The sequence below is a fragment of the Lonchura striata genome, chromosome 1, assembly GCF_046129695.1.
Source record: "Lonchura striata isolate bLonStr1 chromosome 1, bLonStr1.mat, whole genome shotgun sequence".
Lineage (NCBI taxonomy): Eukaryota > Metazoa > Chordata > Aves > Passeriformes > Estrildidae > Lonchura > Lonchura striata.
The window spans coordinates 131,805,922-131,824,084 of NC_134603.1; the positions used below are offsets into that span (position 1 = coordinate 131,805,922).

At 38.8% G+C, this 18,163-nt stretch overlaps 2 long non-coding RNA genes across 2 annotated transcripts in view; one reads left to right on the forward strand and one right to left on the reverse strand.

Annotated features, from left to right (window-relative positions):
- The window catches only part of LOC110474726 (uncharacterized), a 33,051-nt gene extending 18,913 nt beyond the window's left edge, over positions 1 to 14,138 (forward strand). Inside the window, exon 2 of the long non-coding RNA XR_002466154.3 lies at positions 10,673 to 14,138. This is a non-coding gene — a long non-coding RNA (uncharacterized LOC110474726). The remainder of the gene's footprint in view (positions 1 to 10,672) is intronic.
- LOC116183209 (uncharacterized) overlaps positions 3,897 to 18,163 on the reverse strand; it is a 51,807-nt gene continuing 37,540 nt past the window's right edge. Inside the window, exon 3 of the long non-coding RNA XR_004147758.2 lies at positions 3,897 to 3,945. This is a non-coding gene — a long non-coding RNA (uncharacterized LOC116183209). The remainder of the gene's footprint in view (positions 3,946 to 18,163) is intronic.

The following is an 18,163-nucleotide window of genomic DNA, read 5'->3' on the forward strand; positions in this document are numbered from 1 at the left end:
CACACCAACATGTTCCAGGTCTCTGAGACGATTTCTCTTCTAATGTAGTAGCTGCTAGCTAACAATTAAATTTCTGTCTATAGAAAATGAGTCCAGCTGGCTTTGCTTCCTCTCCCTTGAGAAATTCTTCAAAGTTCTAGGTTCCCACAGCAAGGCTTCCATGGCTTCAAAGGCATAATTTGGCATATGCCCACTGGGCATGCGTTTGTCAAAGTACACACACAAAATTTCACTGTTGAAGATCTGTGCCCCAGGGAAGCTTCCACTCTGAGGTGAAATTACTTCTTTCCAAATGCCATACTTGAACTATGAAAGGATACACCCTTTAACATAATAATAGTGACTTCCAAATGCAAAGACATAGCCTCTGATTTACAGCAAGCATACCCACCGCAGATTAGCTCTTGAGATATATGAAGGCAAAGTATTATAGCAAGAGCTATTTATCCTAGATTCTGCCTCATTACAAATCATCCTTGTACATTACACTGAAGGAATAATAAAACAACTGCCTATTATCCTTTACAGAGTGGCAGACAGATCAAAATGCTCTCATCTCTTGCAAGTCCTCATTCAGACAGCTGTGGCTCTGAAGTCTAACCTGAACAAGCCACACCTTTTTGAGACAGCACAAGTGCTCTTGTTTCTTCCCACTGCACACAACTTTTTATGAGAGAGGAATACTGAATGACAAGTGCTCCTTCATGCAAACAAGCCATGTGAGGTTCGTTCCTCATACTCACCCAAGCAGCCTATCTTAATGGCTCTCTTCTCTGAGAGCTCTTGTTGGATCTCCTGTTCTCATGGGTTTACTGCATTTGACAGTGTCTTTTTTGACACACCCAAGAAAGGTTACACAAGTAACCACAGATGCCCTTGACAAAGATTTTGAAGTATATCAGGGCCCAAAAACTTGTGTAGGCCTTGTCTGCTACTGTCCCAAAGTAGTGTGTCCAGACTGACTAGCTGTATAGGTTCCCACTTCAGTCAACAGAAAAAGATATCTTGTACTATTTTTCAGAGATGTCTAACTTTAAATTCTCTGTTAGGGTATGGTGATATGTTTCTGGAAGTGAACATCTGCCTCTATAACTAAAAAGAAGGCATAGGCAATTGCTTTATCCTAGATGCCAAATTGTTATCTAAATCTAGGTAGATAGGTATCATCCAAGTGGAGAGAAAGTAAAGATGTGTAAAAATTTCAACTGTAACCGGTTGTTTGCCATCCTAAAATTTTTGTTCTGTGCCTAGTTTGTGAAGGATTAGAATAGCTTCCAATCAGACCAATTTTGTTTCTCAGTTACCCCTGTCGAAGTGCAGTATAGTTTAGTGCTGGAGATCCAAATTATCTGCTCTTTAGGAGTGTGATGTGGACTGCTTGGTGGCATGGAAGAACAGAGCAGGTACACTTCAGGTTACTGCAGAGGTAATTTCTGTGCTCATCTCTCCAACTGATTTTCATCTCCTTGGCTTCTTCAGGAAGGCTGGTGCAGGCAGGGTTGAAAACAGCAGAATGGTACACCTCTCTCTGCCATTTTATGTAGCATTTGGTACATGACATCTGGTCTCATTGATTATTTCAGGGGAAGGAGTGGATGGGACCTTAAGCACCTAATTAGGGCTTAGCTGTATAAGCCAGCTTTGAGTATGAGGGTGAAGCACTTATACAGGAGCCTGGAGGGACTTTGTTCTCACAGAGGAACACTGCCCTGGATCTTGCTTCCCACTTTTGTCTCACTGAACCTGAACCTCTCTGCCTGCAGAGCAATAGCATCTTCTCAGTCTAGTTTTTGAGGGCTCATTTAAGCTTTGTGGGATCAACTTTAAGTTAAAAATGGAGTCCCAGTGCTTCTATCTGTTAAAGCATTTTGTATTTGCAATAATTTCTGTACATATGAATTTGTTTCATTACAAGAAGATTTAATTCATTATAACTTTCTCAGGACACCATAGGTTTGTCTGTAGTCTTTCCTTTAGTCTGCTTCATTATCTATGATATTTCTTCCTTTGACACAGATGGTCACACATCAGAGCTTCTTCTGGTTAGGAAGTGAAACCATTGATGGAGTCAGGCCCTTTCTTGGCTTCAGTTCTACCTATTTACAAAGAACTTCCAACTTTCTCAGCCAACTTCCCTTTCTCAGCCTGCAGATGTAATCAAAACCACCAAAGACAGTATCTTTGCTTACAGCGTCACATTTTTTTTGTGTTCAGTATTCTAAATATGTTCTCCCTTTAGGCTTTATGCCCAGATACTTTCCTTCTAGCTGCTCTGTTTAGAACTTATTTGGCCTTCTGTTTCAGCTACCTTGTTTTCTTGTACATACATACACACAAATACACCCTTACCCAAAGCAATAACCATCAGTACCATCTGCCTACATTATTCAAGATTTAGGGTGTACTTTTGCCTTGTCTCAGAAACCTGTATTACCTCATCAAAGAACTACTTAGCTCTGTTATCTCAGATGAAGGGTGGTGGTTACTTCCATCAGCTTCAATGCTTCTTCTCCCAGTCTTGAACAATAGTACATCATGTTCACCCTGTCTTTGCCCTCACAGGATTTTCTACTTGCTTATCTTTCATTTATCTCTGTATTGCTTTATTTGGCACTAAAATACAGAATGGACGTGCTGGGACTAAATTCCTCTCTCACTGACAATTCTACTATCTTCTGTCTCCACAGATAATAGATAGTGGAAATACTTTTGATGTACATCTATAAATGAAAGAAGAGATAGAGCTTTGTTTTCTTCATTTCTTTTGTAAAGTTCTGCTAGGGTTTTTGTTTGTTTGTTTGTACTCTTTTTTATTTCTCTGATACCTCAGCCTTTTTTTAGCTGGCTTTTAAAGAGAGCTTGCAACTTTAAGCAACACTAAGGGATAAGACTATTTGCAGACTGCAAGGAAATCACATCTGAATTAAGAGAATAGAGGTTAAAGCCAGTTTTTTGTCTATCAAACAACCATCTCTGGAATTAGGAAAATAATGCTCTTGCATTTAGGAAGCTATTAGCTGTTAAAGCTTTTAGATATTTCCCTTGTCAAACAACATCTGATGGCCAAAAGCCATGCTGACAGGGATTCACTTATGTCATAGGCTTTCTTTGGAGAGAAATACAAAGAAACATATGGGCCATTATGACCCACCCCTTCATTACCACTGTGGAAATGCAGGTTTTTTACAACAGAATAACATCTCTGCAATACCTTGGTTGTCAAAAACCACAATTATAGTCATTGTTTATGCATTAGGGAAACCTCATCCTAAATCTGGCACCATATGGGGGTGAAAAGAGCAGCTGCTGACATTTCAGGATAATCATTATGATCTAGATGTAGATATGACTCAGCATGATGAGCCTGACAACAAGAACACCGAAAAAAAGCAAAGCAGCATAGGCAGGTTTCAAATGTCCCTTCAAGGCACCAGCCCAATGCATTTCTAAGGGGAGAGGCTTTCAACATGCATCAAGTGGGACAGCTCCTTAGGAACTCCACATGGAAAGCCTGAGCAGGGCTCCAGGCCAACATAGCCAAAAGGGTTGTTCATATTTATGTGTGTTGTAATCCAAGGGAGAAAAATAATTATTAACTGCCCAGAAAGAGTTTTGGAATATTGTTTTTTTCCCTTATTTTTGTGAACAATGAAACCATGCCAAACAAAACTATGCAAACAGCCCCACCTCCCTGTTTTCAACCCCTCTCTGAAGCACTAGCTCATCACTTTTCAGTCACTTTGGAGTTCAACTGATTCCCTTTTAGCAGAAAATAATAGAGATACTTGGCTTCTCCTATGCAGTCCCACTGGCGTTATGCAGTGTCTCTGAATTCTTTCACCAGGCCACTATTCAGTCTACCTGTTCTCCAGCTATGATGCCTGTAGTCCTTCTGTTCTTGGCATGTTATTTCCCAAGGCAGGGATGCTTTTTTTCTGCATGCACCTGAAATACAGATGTCATGGATGAAACAGTGTGACAGAAAAGCACTACACACAACTTCAAGAAAATGCTAGACTGTTGATATGTATATCCAAAGCCTTGTTCTGGTACATTAGATCTGGCAACAAATAATTGTTGTGTTTTTAAATAAACAAATAATTGTTTTGTATTCCATAAATACACAGTCCACATTGCTTGTGTCAATCTTAGCCTTTTGGTTTGGAAGATTGTGATTTAACCTCTAACTCAATGAGTGGCATATCCACTAAAAAATTAAAGTACAAGTTCTTTCTTCAGAAAATGCTTATTTTGGTAACAGATGAGGAGTTCAAGTAGTGCCTGTAACAAGGCTGAGGTTCACTCACAGGGCTTTTACATCGCCATGTGGTGGAGACGTGCCCCAGTTAGGATGGATGTAATTCCTGGTTTGTAATGGTGTAGAGGCCAAAGAGCCTTGGGCAAAAGAAATGCAAGTTTCTAACCACTTTTTTTGTCAATTTAACAGCTTCCAATTAATCTTGTGCCTTTGATTGAAGGCCTCAGTAAAGGACAGGAGAGCAAAATATAGCTATTGGTTAGATAAGCTATTCTGGCCTCTGGAAGCTGGCCCGGAGGCTATAGGTTGGTAATTTCTCCTTTATTCTAAAAAATCTACAAAAACCAAAAAACAACCAGACAAATCAAACCCCTCAAACATGAAAAAAACCCAAACAAATAAAAGACCTCATGCAAAACCAGAAAGTCATCTATAGAATCAGTAGAATAATAATCTGAGCCCCTCAGCTGATTTTAGGTAGACACTACTTTTTTCGAAATATTGCAGGGAAATTAGATTTTTCACAACCTGCCCTGTACAGCTTTAAAATAAAGTTTCTGCTGTTTTGGTTATTTCTGGAGATTCTTCTACAGCTCAAATATTGTTTGGTTCTAATCTTATATGCATTCTCAGATTCCCATTAGCAGCCTGATTCTCCAAATTATTGCCATGCCAATTTGAAAAATACTGTTTACCAACAAATAAATATATTTCAATATTTTTTCTACCTACTTTTGGATGTGTAGGAGGGAAATGAAGCTAGAGTATATGACCTGTGCTCTTACAGTAGACAACTGAATATTTATGTGTTTATAATGGATACATGTTTAAGGTTCAGCATTGCTATCTGTACCTATTATTACTGTTGTGTTAACATCATTATTAGTTTGCACTGTTGTAGAGATCCCCCTAAAGATCAAAGTCCCTTTGTATTATGCTCTGAATGAAGAAAATTAGAGGTCCTGCTCCCATGCTAATCACCTCTGCTCATGGTTCAGCTGCACAAATGTTATATTTGTAAAGTAGCTTCTGAGTGTATAGTCTTGAACATCAGGGGTGGAAAGCACATACCAGATGAACTCCCTCTGTCATACTGTTCTTCAGCAAAAATTACTATGGCTACATCTTTACAGATGCACGTCTACTCTGGTTTTGTACAGTTTGGCTGTTTATATACTCTATTCATCACTCTATCAAATGGTTCTTTGATGATTTGGTCATTTTATCTGATGCATTCTTGCACAACATTGAGATATTTTCTCTGTAAACTCTAAGCATCACGTGACTTGGTTTTTTGGAGCATCCTCTGGAGTTCAGGAAAAGGAATGTGGTTGTCTGATAAGTGTTGAAGGTTTAGAGGTGTGTGAATAAGGAGAGTTTTCAGACATATATTTGGTATACTTCAATGAGCAGGTGCTTCACTCTTCTGGGAACCTGCTCTCCCATGGTGCTAACAGTTTTGGTGCATAGCTACAGCAAATGTAATTTTCCTTGCGGGGAAGAAATATGTGATTCTAATTTAACATGAACCATGTATATAATTCTGCTCTTTTTATTGTTGGGAACGAGATATATTTCCTTTTCATTAACATGACATCCATTGTGCAGTCAAATGAATGTTGCTTACTGGGAAGGCCATTTAGAGAAAGCTGTGCCTGACCTGTAGAACTGTGACTCAGGACAGAAACACGTTTATGACTGAGGTGTCAACACTGCTGGTTACGTTGTCTGCTCATGAATTTTGTTGCTTCATATTTTTCTTTCTCATTAGTCTGATCTGGTATAAAGAATGGGGAAAATGACAACATATTGGTTAAAAGCCAAATATATTTATATCACAGGCAGGACCTTGCATTGTGGCTGGATAACATGCTCTGTCAGACCAGTGAAACTGATGTGAATAACTCACAAGGTTTTTGCTTGCCTTCAGCAACACCTTCTAAACAGTTGCAATATCTCAACTAAAGCTGCATTCTCAATGAGCTGCTGACTCTATATCCTACAGTGGGAGAGCTGTGTTCGTGGCAACCCTGGTTAGAAAAGACAGCTGCTTTTTCAGCTATGATGTTGAAATCCTGATTTAGATGCCAAAGTAGAAAAAGTTGTTTTTTAAAAACAACAATGGTAGCAAAAACTGTCCTTCTAACAAATGTATGGTATTATTCCTCAATTCATTTTTAAGACATTTTGTTTCACTTCCCACTTAACAGTATACAGAAGGAAACAATAAAGCTTGCATCACAGATCTGAAGAGTAGCTCTTGGGCTGGTCTAGAGGAAAATAAGGAGCATGAGGCTAAGCCAAGAACATGTGTGGAGACTTGGCACCATGAAAATACTCCAAATTCCTGCTCCGATCCCCTCTGCTTTTTGTATGCCCATTCTAGGCAATGTGACAATGTGTTTTCTTACTGGGTACATCACTGCTGGAGACAGGATGTCCTCTGGGGCTCCTCCAATAGGAGGATGATTTGTTGGTTTAGCAATCATTAACTCATCCCTATTTTTTTAAACACAAATTAAAGTTGGCAGCAAAGTAACCTCACGCTGCTCAGTGGCAGCTCCTTGGCAGCTCCGTGTTCTCCCTGGTTAGGTCTCCTGTGCCAGCCCAGCCATGGACTTCAGAAATCGTTTGGAGTGCTTCAGCTGGCTTGCAATCAGACATATGTTCCCAGATCTGTACTGGCAGGTAACTGAAAGGCCTCTCAGAAAGCATCTAGGGTTTTCATTAAAACCACGAATGCATATATTAGCCAAGTTATTTAAAACTGGAAGGAAGGAGATGGACACCATGTACAAGTATCTGTCTAGTAAAAGAAGAATTTTAGGTTACCAAGCAGTTAGAACTAGGGTATTTAGGTACATGCAAATAATTTTGGGTTAGGTTGAGGTCAGCAGTCTCTGCTGGTTTCTAAGGCATTGATGGGAAGGTATCTGTAACATTCAAAAGGCTGCTGACAACATCAATCAAAACCTATTAAGTGACATGTTATTTACTTGGAGATCTGCTGTATTAAGATGCCATGTGGTTGGAATCAGATAATTTTAATTGTTATCACATGTAATTGTCAGCCACATAATCAGGTCTTACCGATCTTTAACGCTGTTTGTTTTTGAGACTTCTTTCCTGAGGCCCAAACTCTTTGTGGATTATTTCAGTGGTCTTTTTAATATCAAAAGCAAAACTAAAGTTTTCAGAGACCGGACATCACAGTGATCCTACATCTAAACAATGGACTCTCTGATGTTAAACCAACATTGTAATCCAAATTTCCCAAAAATTTCAGACCTCATTATAAAATGCTCTTTAGCTGTAAAAGCAGCAATGGAGCTTTTTGTTCTAACCATGCAAAAGCAAACAGACAGATTCTGCTTTTACTCACATTGTTTTGAATGGATTTACTCTCTGTTTTCATTAATGTCACTGGCCTAGCAAGTTTCTGGAAGATGTACATGTTACAAAATGGAAAAAGGAAGCATGCTAGCAGCTATTAATTGTTATTTGATAGAAGCAGAAAGTATCTGAAAATATATTATGATTGTAATTTTTTTTTAAATAGCACTGGGGCACACATGTATTTCAAAGCATATATGGTAGCAGTATTTTCCTGATTAATTTATTAAGATTTGAGTAATTGAGATGAAGTCCATTTCTTCACTGTATTTTACCTCAGGTTTGTATCTAAAAAATAAAGGCTGCTCTTTCCAGCAACTTGCAATGTTGCCAGACAAGTTGTATTTTACACTGTACTAAACTTTTTAAACTGTACTAAAATGTTTGATAAGCTTTTTATTTCATAATATCTCTTAAGATTAAACAATGATAATCCATCTCTTTAGAAGACAGTTCTTAAAAGGTAATTTTCTTAAAGAGACATACTACAGGCAGATTAGAAAATGTTGGCTCTGGTTAAATTTGCATATATTTATACTAATAAAGTATGATCAATTTGTTTATATCTCCACTATCTCTTCCTCTGTTACATATAGTAAAAAAAAAAATCTAGTTTTGGCAAAAGCATATATTCCTCTTGGCCTTAAGAGTTCATAAAACATATCTGGTAGTTTTTTCTCCAGCTCATAATCACCTTTATTCTTAGAAAGACACCTTACTTTCAGTCTGTCTGGCTTAAGTTTCCAGCCCTTGGTGCTCCTGCTAGATGGAGGACTCCTTTTTAACTTGGTATTTCCCTGCTGTGAATCTCTCCTGTGGATAACTAACATCTTCCCATTTTCCTCCTGATAAAATCAACATGGAATTATTTATTTTTTTAGTTTGATTTTTGTTTATTGCAAGGAATTCTTGTTTGAATAACTTTGTGGTTCTTTCCTTAACCATTCCTGGTTTCTATTGACTGCCCAGTTTTCATCATCTGCCAAACTCATGTCATTCAGAGATTGTATTTAGGGATATGTTTACAAGACCATTGGTGAAGTTATTAAAGAACATGAAGCCTTGTACAGAACTCAAAAGAACATTGGGAACATCCATTCAACTACAAATTCCAGCTGATGCCTATTTTTTTTTTGAGATCTGTCAGTTTATAATCCATTTGATATGTTTTATTGCTATTATAAAATACTAGAATCATAATAGTATGTAAATTCCTGTGGATATGTATTTAACTCCTCCTTTCTCCTTTCTCCTTTCTCCTTTCTCCTTTCTCCTTTCTCCTTTCTCCTTTCTCCTTTCTCCTTTCTCCTTTCTCCTTTCTCCTTTCTCCTTTCTCCTTTCTCCTTTCTCCTTTCTCCTCCTTTCTCCTTGTTCCTTCTGTACTACTATACTAGCAGAGTGCCTTCCATGTAGAATAATTACCAGTAAAGAAGTCCATTGAAGAGACTTGATAGACTTGACCTGGCACTTTCTGTACCTCAGGATTTAAAAGCAAATTCTTTATTTGGCTCTTGAGGACCTTTTTTTACTGACTGAATAACTACTTAACTAAGCTGATATAAGTAAATAATTTGATGGTGTAAAAGCTTAACTGCAAATATCCATTGTGAGTTACCTTTCAGTCTTCACTTTTATTTGTGCTGAATATTATAGTATATATCCAGAAAGCAGAAAGAGAAAAGCCATTAATGACAAACACACAAAGACAGTATTACATTTGAAATTGTGACTCTGAAATTCAAAGCATGATGATTTTAGTGTCTCCTGCTAAAAGCTGATCCATTGTAAGTGCTAAAACAAGCATATGCACTATTGAAATCAGGAATCTGTGTTGTTGGTATTCTTCAAGTTGCATAATTGAATGAGACGTGCGCAACCAATTTAGCTATAATGCAATGACACAGAAATTAGCTTCTACAAGCTCTGACTATTGAGTATGTTTAATGTACCTGGGGCCCCAAAATATATGTATTTATTACCAAACCTTGTGGATAAACAGAAGTAAATCACCCTGAGAAAACCTGCTGCTAACAATATTCTGTGGTTGGCATTCAAGTTAAATTGTTTCCAATGCAACTACTGTGGAGCATTTGTACCTAAGAACTGAAAGGCGTTAAATATGAGACTAAGTAATGTCCTATAGCTAATATACATTAATATTAACAGCATGCGTAACATAAACATGCCTAAGCAATTAGTATAACAGTGCAATAGGGGCTGAGGGGAGTTAGATGCTCACAAGGCAAAGGTCTGTGTATCTCCATGACCTTGCCATGGACATTACAGGTTTTCTGACCTCCAGATTCTGCAGAGGTAAGGAATCATTATGGTGTGTCTGAGCACAAGACCTGTTCATTTACATCAGATTTGATTGTTGTGGTTTGAGTTTTTTTCAACACACGTGTCTCTGGCACCTCCTCTCTAGCTAATCATCTGAAGAAGACACTTGACTTCATCAAAAATGCCAGGGTAAATTAGGACAAAGTCTACAAAAAATTGTTGTTTAGCTTAGAAGGAATTTCAGTTGTGGACAAAAATCTTCATTCTGCCTAAAAAAAAAAATTATTTTTTGATTGCAGCAACCTTAAAAGTGACCATCAGACAGATCAAATTACTCCTGAATTCTAGAGTGAATTAATGGTCTTCAGCTTTAAAAATACACAGATATATTGTTGCAATAACCTGGAGTATTGACTGCACATCAGAGGATGACTCTTGATAATTTTCTTCCAGATCACAGTTATGAAAGGGGATTCCTCATCTCCATCTCCCTCAAGCAGTAATTAAAAAACTCCAGCAAACCAAACAAGCTGTTGGCTGAATTCAGTGTTCACATACATGTGCAATTTCTTTTTTGCAATCAATGAGTAACTTCTGCATACAGCCCAGGGCAAAGTTTGGCTCATCATAGTAACACTTTAACATTAATTTAGGATGATTAATGATCAAGTCAGTAGCTGTGTAGTATTTGTGACTTCTATCCTAACACTGCTTAACTTTATATTATTTTTTAATTTACAGCTGCCATGGAAAATGACCAGAAATCTACTATCTGAGAAAACCCATCCATCATCTTCAGGCAATCTTCCAATCTGTTAACTTTAGCTGCTACTAATAAGTGTCTCAGTCCAGGAAAAGCAATTATTACGATGTTTCACAGAACAGCTTCCAGATAACATATGATGTAAGCTGCTCATGGGCAACATTTCTTCTAAGGAAATGAGCTTTTTTTTTTTTTTTTTCTTCAGTAAGCAACTTTACCAATGCAAGTGTGATAAAAACAGAGGAAAAGAGAAGAGCTGTTGGAAATGGGATTTTGACCATAGCTACTGCACCCATTTACACTTCCCAAAGACTTGAATCACAATGCTTTTAAAGCCCTTGTTATGGGTGCAGACTGTCAGTAAGGTTGAGAGATCTCACATGTGGCTGGGATAGGGTCCCTAATGTGTTACATCACATGGAGCCAAACCAGGCAACCTGGTTTGACTGCAGGTTCACACCCAGAGAGTGATATCTCATCTACGATCTAACACTCGGAACCAGCAATGCAAAACAAGCCAAGCTGTGTCTGTTGGCATCTCTATTTTGATTCCTGCTATTTCAAGGCCCTTAATGAACATGCAGCACCACAGTGGGCTGCTGCCTGCAGCCCGTAACCTGCTCAGTGTGCTCACATGTGGCAGTCACTTGCATTTTTCTCTGTCCTGTCTCCACAGCACACAGGAAGGCTGCTGTGGTGGCGGAGGTGCCACTGGGAGGCATTGCTGTGAGGGTGGTGAAGAGATGGAGGCCTCTCCAAGGTAATCATGGACCATTATTAAGTGGCTTAGATGGATATCCTGATGGAGGATGAACCCACCTGTGTGGTAGCACATTTACTATCACACATCTGAGCTCCCAGTGCAGAGAGCTTCCTATTAGAAAATGGGAAACCAAAGCAGGAGAGTGTCTAAAAAGCAGCATATGGTTTATCTGTGACTACCTTCTCTGTAGCCTGATTTCTGTAATGAGAAATGTCTCTCAAGGGATTGAGGAGGAAAATTTTGACAACTCCCCTATGACAAAAAGCATACATTGATAAAGTTTACTTTCAGATCCTGGAGCAAATACATTTAGGATCAGTCAGATAATAATATGGTGGCATCTCACCAAGCCTCTCTGATTAGTTTTGAGGGCTGGTTAATACCACACATCTTTTTAGAAAGTTCCTCATGGCTAATACCTGGCGGTTCTTCACATGTCCTTTTAAGCAGATGTTACCTTGTGACTAATTTTATGTCTGCCCTTGCTTGACTCCTTGATCTTGAAGGTTGACAGCATTTAGTATGATTTCAGACACCCCTCTACCTCATCAGACTGAATGACTTATCTTTTCAATTCCGCATCTCTGGTGTATTGTGGATTCTCTTGTTTTGTTTAGATTTCTGGTTGTAGACTTGCTTTCTGATCCCTGAAGAATTAGATACTAAAAGGAAAGCATGATCTGTAGTCCTTCCAAAAATTTCAGATTAGTGTGCTAGATCTTTCTGTGTAATATGCAATCCAAAACAAGATACCCTTTACTTGCTGAGCAAAGGTTTGGTCTTGAGTACCATCATTAAGCTGCTTGCCTTTAATTGTCAAAGATGGATAGAAACCAGCAAACAATTTGATTTTGATGTCTAACAAGAGGGTAAGATACATTGCTGAAAGGTCAGCAGTCAGTGTTTGGGAGTTCTTGGCCCCTTGGACACCCTGACAATAAGTGCCTGGAAAGGCTGATTTTGCAATACAGCATGCAAGTTCATCAGGTTTGGTTATAGGAAAGTCTACATTCTTCTTGCATTTCTTAGGTGGTTTAATGTATTCACCAATTTAGTTAAGATTCCTTTGTTCTCCTAGGCAGGAGTTCTACTGTAGTGAGATGGAAAGTGTTAATATTACTTTCCCTAGGATAGGACATATTGAGAACTTCTGCCTAGTAATTTTTTTTATTTTAATATATTTCTTATTTTCTTCATTTGAACAGTTTTTGGGCATCAATGTAACATATTAAACTATCATAATGAAATTGTGAGCAGGAGCAACTTAATGCTACCTGCTTGATTCCTGACAGCATTATGCTGTCTGTAAAGATGAGAAAGGTAAAAATAAAAATGACATTTCCAATTTGGCAGATGCCCTGTAGCATTAAGAGGGAGTCCATCGATTTCAAGGATAGAAATTCTTATATGCCTAGTGAACTGAAAAAAGTGCTACTTCTTTCTGTATATTATAGGAGGAGATTCTTAAAAAAAAAAAAGTAAATTAAGATATCAAATTTAAACTTATTCTTTGCTGTTAGTTTGAAACCAGAAATTGTCACTTCTTTCCCAGAGCCATCCATTTTCATTGAGAGTGACTCTGGCCTTTCTGGTATTACTCCTTATGTTATTTCTCAGCAAAGTGCTCAGCCTTTAAAATACAAACCATTAATGAATATATTTTTTTATCCAGATATTAATTTTCTTGTATAAAACAGTCTTATTCCCTAAATCTTTTAGGCCTATCACTCAGTTTATATGCACAACAGGTCTTTGACAGTTCTGTATTTCTTCCTAAAGCAGAAAGTTAAAAGGAAATAAAAATGAATTCTTATGCCTAAGTATTTGAAAATTACTGTGGTCTAGATGTCACTAAGGCACAAATATCATAGTACATATTCAAAAGAAATCACCAGATGCAGAATACAACATTCCAGACACACCAGATCCAATTCATACAAGCCTTTTGTCTGAGTAATTTACTCTCCTGAGAGTTAAGGGAAATTGGGTGACAATTTTTCAGTTTTGTATTTTGCAACTTATTGAGGTCCCCAAATTCATATTTCCTTACACTCTTCTTTTATACTGACTGTGTTTGTCAGAAAACATGTGTGAATGAAAATAGATCTGAAATTTGCGTTGCTTTTGGGGCTTGGTCCAAACAGGATTAGCACCCATAGAAGGATCTCACCAGAGGTTTCCATGACTTCTGGTTAGGTCATTAATGACCTTTCAAACATTTTGGTCTTCTGCCTTTCATATGAAGAGGAATAATGATCCTGCATTTGAAAAACATTTTGATATTGCTAGGGACGCAGACATTAATCACTGTTATACCTCTTTACAAGGGTAAGAAATAAAATACTGTTTAACAGAAAGACCATGCTTCATTATATTTGCAACAATGGAAACTGGAATATAACATTTTTATTTTTAAAAATCAAGCCACAGATTAAGTTTTGATTGCAGTATTTTGTACTGAAAATAAGAATAAGAAAGCAATTAAGTATTCATAGTCATGCTCTCACACAAACACCTTCCATGGTGAGCCTGTTTATGCAACTGAGTATGCCATACAATTGCTTTTATTACCTTCTTATAAAACAGCCTGTATAAACCACTTTTTTTTGATTGTTTCTTTGTGTATTGTTGAGCGTGTTTGCATTCTAAAGGGCTTTGCCTCATTAAACAATTACCATAAACTTGCTGTAGTTTGTTTTTTTTCCCCTTCTCCCTCAGAGCACTAGAAATATCCATAAAGAGCTCTTGCCCAGCTGGGATGTTCTATGTCTCCCAAGGCTAGCAGTGGGAAGCTTCATTCTGAGGACAAAAAAAATCTGCAGAGATTTTCTTTAGCTGGAGCATCAAAACAACAGTGAGCCTGGGCATAAAGGGGGTGAATGGGATTGAGCTCTGCCAGGTCTAGCAGGGCTCTGGACCTCTCTCTTTTTGACACAAGCACAAGAAGAGTGGAGACTTTAAAATACCAGTTTTGCCATGTGAGGAGAGGAAATAAAGGAAAGGTGGATGAGTTTGTTGTAGGGTAAAATTTTGATTGATTCTCTCATGGGTTTTGTGGTTTTCAAGGGGGCAGGGCCTTTTTCACCTGCCCATGATAGTCCTACCCTCTGCATGCAGTTAATCAGATGGGAAGGGACCTCCAGTTTCTCCCTCAACACCTCAGTACAACTGCTCAGCTGGTGAGATGTAAGATATGTATAACTCCTGTCAAGGATTTTAGCAATTTGTTTCCTATCAGTGTTGAGGGATGAAGCAAGAGAACTCTCTAGGGTTGCACCTGGGTGAGCATAAATAGCAGTTTACCGAAAACATTGTGAAACAAAGTCAGAGCTTATCCTATGGAAAGGCTGATGAAATAGTCTAAAAATAATTTTCCTTAAATAAGTTTAACAAAAATTTCTTAGAAAAACAAAGACTCACAGGTAGAGGAACCAGCTGAAGATAAAGGTGATAGGGAACACAGATGGCTGGAAGGTCTTTGAAATACAGTCCTCAAATCAGAAAACACTGATTTGTCAAAGACAGAACTTTCAAAGGGAAGGTGGTTATAAGTTCAATGAGTTTCTCGTCCAAGTAAAAGACTTTCATTTGTTGTCTCAGGGCAGCCAGAACTCTCTGGATCAGATATTCATATTCAAAACGTCAGACCACATGTAGGACTATAATCTCTTTAAGATGACCCAGGGACATGGAAGTCAGCACCCCACAGTCTCAGTGGGTTCTGGGCTGCATTCTGCTTCAAAATGAGAGCTTCTCCTGTTGGAGATGTTCCAATTTGCATAGGTTCCAAAGCTTTCATTAGGCAAGAGTGAAAAAGCCCGAGTTGGCAGTCCAGGAATTACATTACCATGCTGAGAAGAGCAGATGGAAGTCCAGGTCTCTTCTCAGGCTGACATGTCATTGCTTGTGTATAGTGAAACTATAATGGAAATGAGCAAAAGCATCCCGCCCTCTTCCAGCACACTGAGATCATCCTGGACTACCACAGATTTTTTTTTTCCTGTATTTTATTTTCTTTATAGAAATATTTTTTTACCCAGTTCTTCAATGGCTCCAGTGATAGTCTTACTCTCTATTGACTGCTCAGAGCAGGCCCTATTTGAAAGGACTCAGTAGCATCCTGAAGTAGAAAGCAGTGAGACCACTTGGAATTGTGAGATCTTCCACTCTGCAGGAAAACCATTTTTCCTACCTAGCTCTAATCAGGGACAGTTCGGTGAAAAATAAAAAAAGATTTTAAGGCCAGGAAAGTATATAGCACTATAGCACTCAATAAAGGTGCCCTTTTTTTCAGGAATACACAGAAGTAACTAGCATGAGTCTCTTGATATCTACAGAAATCCTAAATAGAGGTGCAGGGAGAAGAATAAGGCAGGCCTTCAGTGTGCTCAGGGACTGCCCCAGGGGAGGAAAGCCATGATAATTACTGCTGTCAAACAACATGCCATACCCACAGAGGTTCTTCTTTTCAGATTGCAGACTGAAGCAGTTGGAGATGCTAGGGCTTATTTCTCACCATTCCATAGTCTCTTCAGTCCTTCACTTCTATGTAAAGGAGTTGTAAAGGCTCAGTGGCCTTTAGAACCTTTGCCTGACCACACTGGCTGTTCTGTCCACTGTGGTGCTGTGATGAAATACATGAGAGGCAGGGTCACATCAAATGATGGGCCTTGCTAGGAAGCCAGTAGAGAACCATCTGTGTATAAATGTAAGAAAATTAATTTAATCCTGCCCTCCTGTTTCACACAAACTCCCATTTAACTGGAATATTACCATACCACATGGTCTTGGATCACTACAAACAGTAGTCTAGCTCTGCTTGCCTATTCCAGTGGTAATTGCAAAGGGTTAGTCCAAAAATCTATAATCTCCTTTCCTGCTGTTGGCTGTAATTCCTATGAGGTGCTGAACACCTACCTTTCAACATCTGACTCCAAATCTCTGTTCTTTGACTAAACCCAAACCATAAACCCATGAATAGTTCCTTTTTTCATGATCATGTAACTTCTTATACAACAGAATTCCCTCCAAGTACCCACACCAGTTCTGAGGGTTCCTTAGCATTTTTCTTTATTGCAGTTATCTTACTCCAATGCAAATTGTTCAAAACATTGCACTGTTATCAGAGCTGCTATGATAAACATGGGAGCAACAATAAGTGTATCCTGCAGCTTTAAAAGTACTCATGACAGCCTCACCTCTTCTTATCTTGACACCATCACACTGCTTCACTACATCTAACTCTTAAGAAGTGGCTTATATTTATTTGTTGGTTGTCTGAATGATTTTGGAAGCTGCCAGTGACTTTCCTAATTCAGTAATGCTGCTACTAGAGCATTAATCATTCATCATATCCTGAAAGCAAAAGCGGAGTGATTTAAGAACAAAAGGATTTAAAGAAAAATAAACACATGACCCACTGCGGCTGCTTTGGGGAAAGTAGCAATATATGCATGGCAAAGGCAGTAATGAATAGCATCTGCTTTATCTGTGGAAGAGCAAACAGTGTAGACATTGATCATTTCTCAAAAAGAGTGGCTTTGACCAAAAACATGGAGGAAAGCCATCCAGAAGCTATTTTGTGCAAATGAAGTGCAGATTTGTGTATATGAGTCGATACACCATTTGCTGTTTCCTTTCATTAAAACCACAACATTAGCACTGGAAAATTATTATAATGGTTACAGTCAAAGCCACTGTAATGCTCAATTCTCAGAGAACTCAGCGAGTGAAGGGGAGGAAAAAATCCGATCTCAAAGACGTGTGCTTAAATGTAATGAAGCTCTAGTGGAAGTGGCTTAGGTATCTTGTCTTTTCATGCTCTTACCAGCTTATTGTGTAACTCATTCATTGCATCCTCAGGGCCATGCAATGGCACAATGGGCTTTCTCAAAGCACCCTATTACCACCTTGGTTTCCTCATTGTATTTCTGCCAAATCCTGCTCCTTTCAGGACGATCTACAGTGGGCCAAAGTAGTTCATGCTGTGCCTTGTCTGGCTTTCTCTTGAGGGTTATTTTAGCCCCATGGCTCCTTAGAGGCAGAGTTCTGTAGCCCTCCCAGCAGCCACACTGGCCTGGAGTCTGACCAGAGCTTCACACTACCCGAGTTCCATGCCCCTATCAATAGACAAGCAGAAGAAGGCATTGGAGGTGTGCAAACTAATACCAGAGACAATGTCTTTGCTTTACATTCTGACATATTCTTACATTAAGGGCTTCTGCTCAGGCACAAGCATTTGCAATGTGCATTATTCGATGTCTGTGAGGGGATTGCTCTGGTGAGATGCTCACAGGAAGAAGGATGTAGGGTAGTAGCCCATGTACCCCATGACAGTGATATCCAGCTTTAGAGCAGCGAAGGAGCTCTTCTTTTTTTTTCCTTATTCAGTGTTGCCTTCTTGCTGCTATGAGGCAAATCCTTCCAAGATTGCACAAGTTTTCTGTGTTGGGCCAGAACTTTTCTCTCAACAAAACTAGGATCTAAACTTCCACTTGCCTTCATGGCAATGGACCTGGAGCCCAGGCTCCACTGTGCCTACAGCTGTCCAGTGAAATCCTCCTCAAATTGCCTTTACAAGCCATTCTTTTCCCTGGAAGTGCTCAGAACCAGATCCTGCTTGCCTCTTAAAAACCAAGCAAACCCCCTAACCAAGCCAACACAATCCTTATTATCTGGAGCAGCAACTGCAGTACAGTATTCCCTC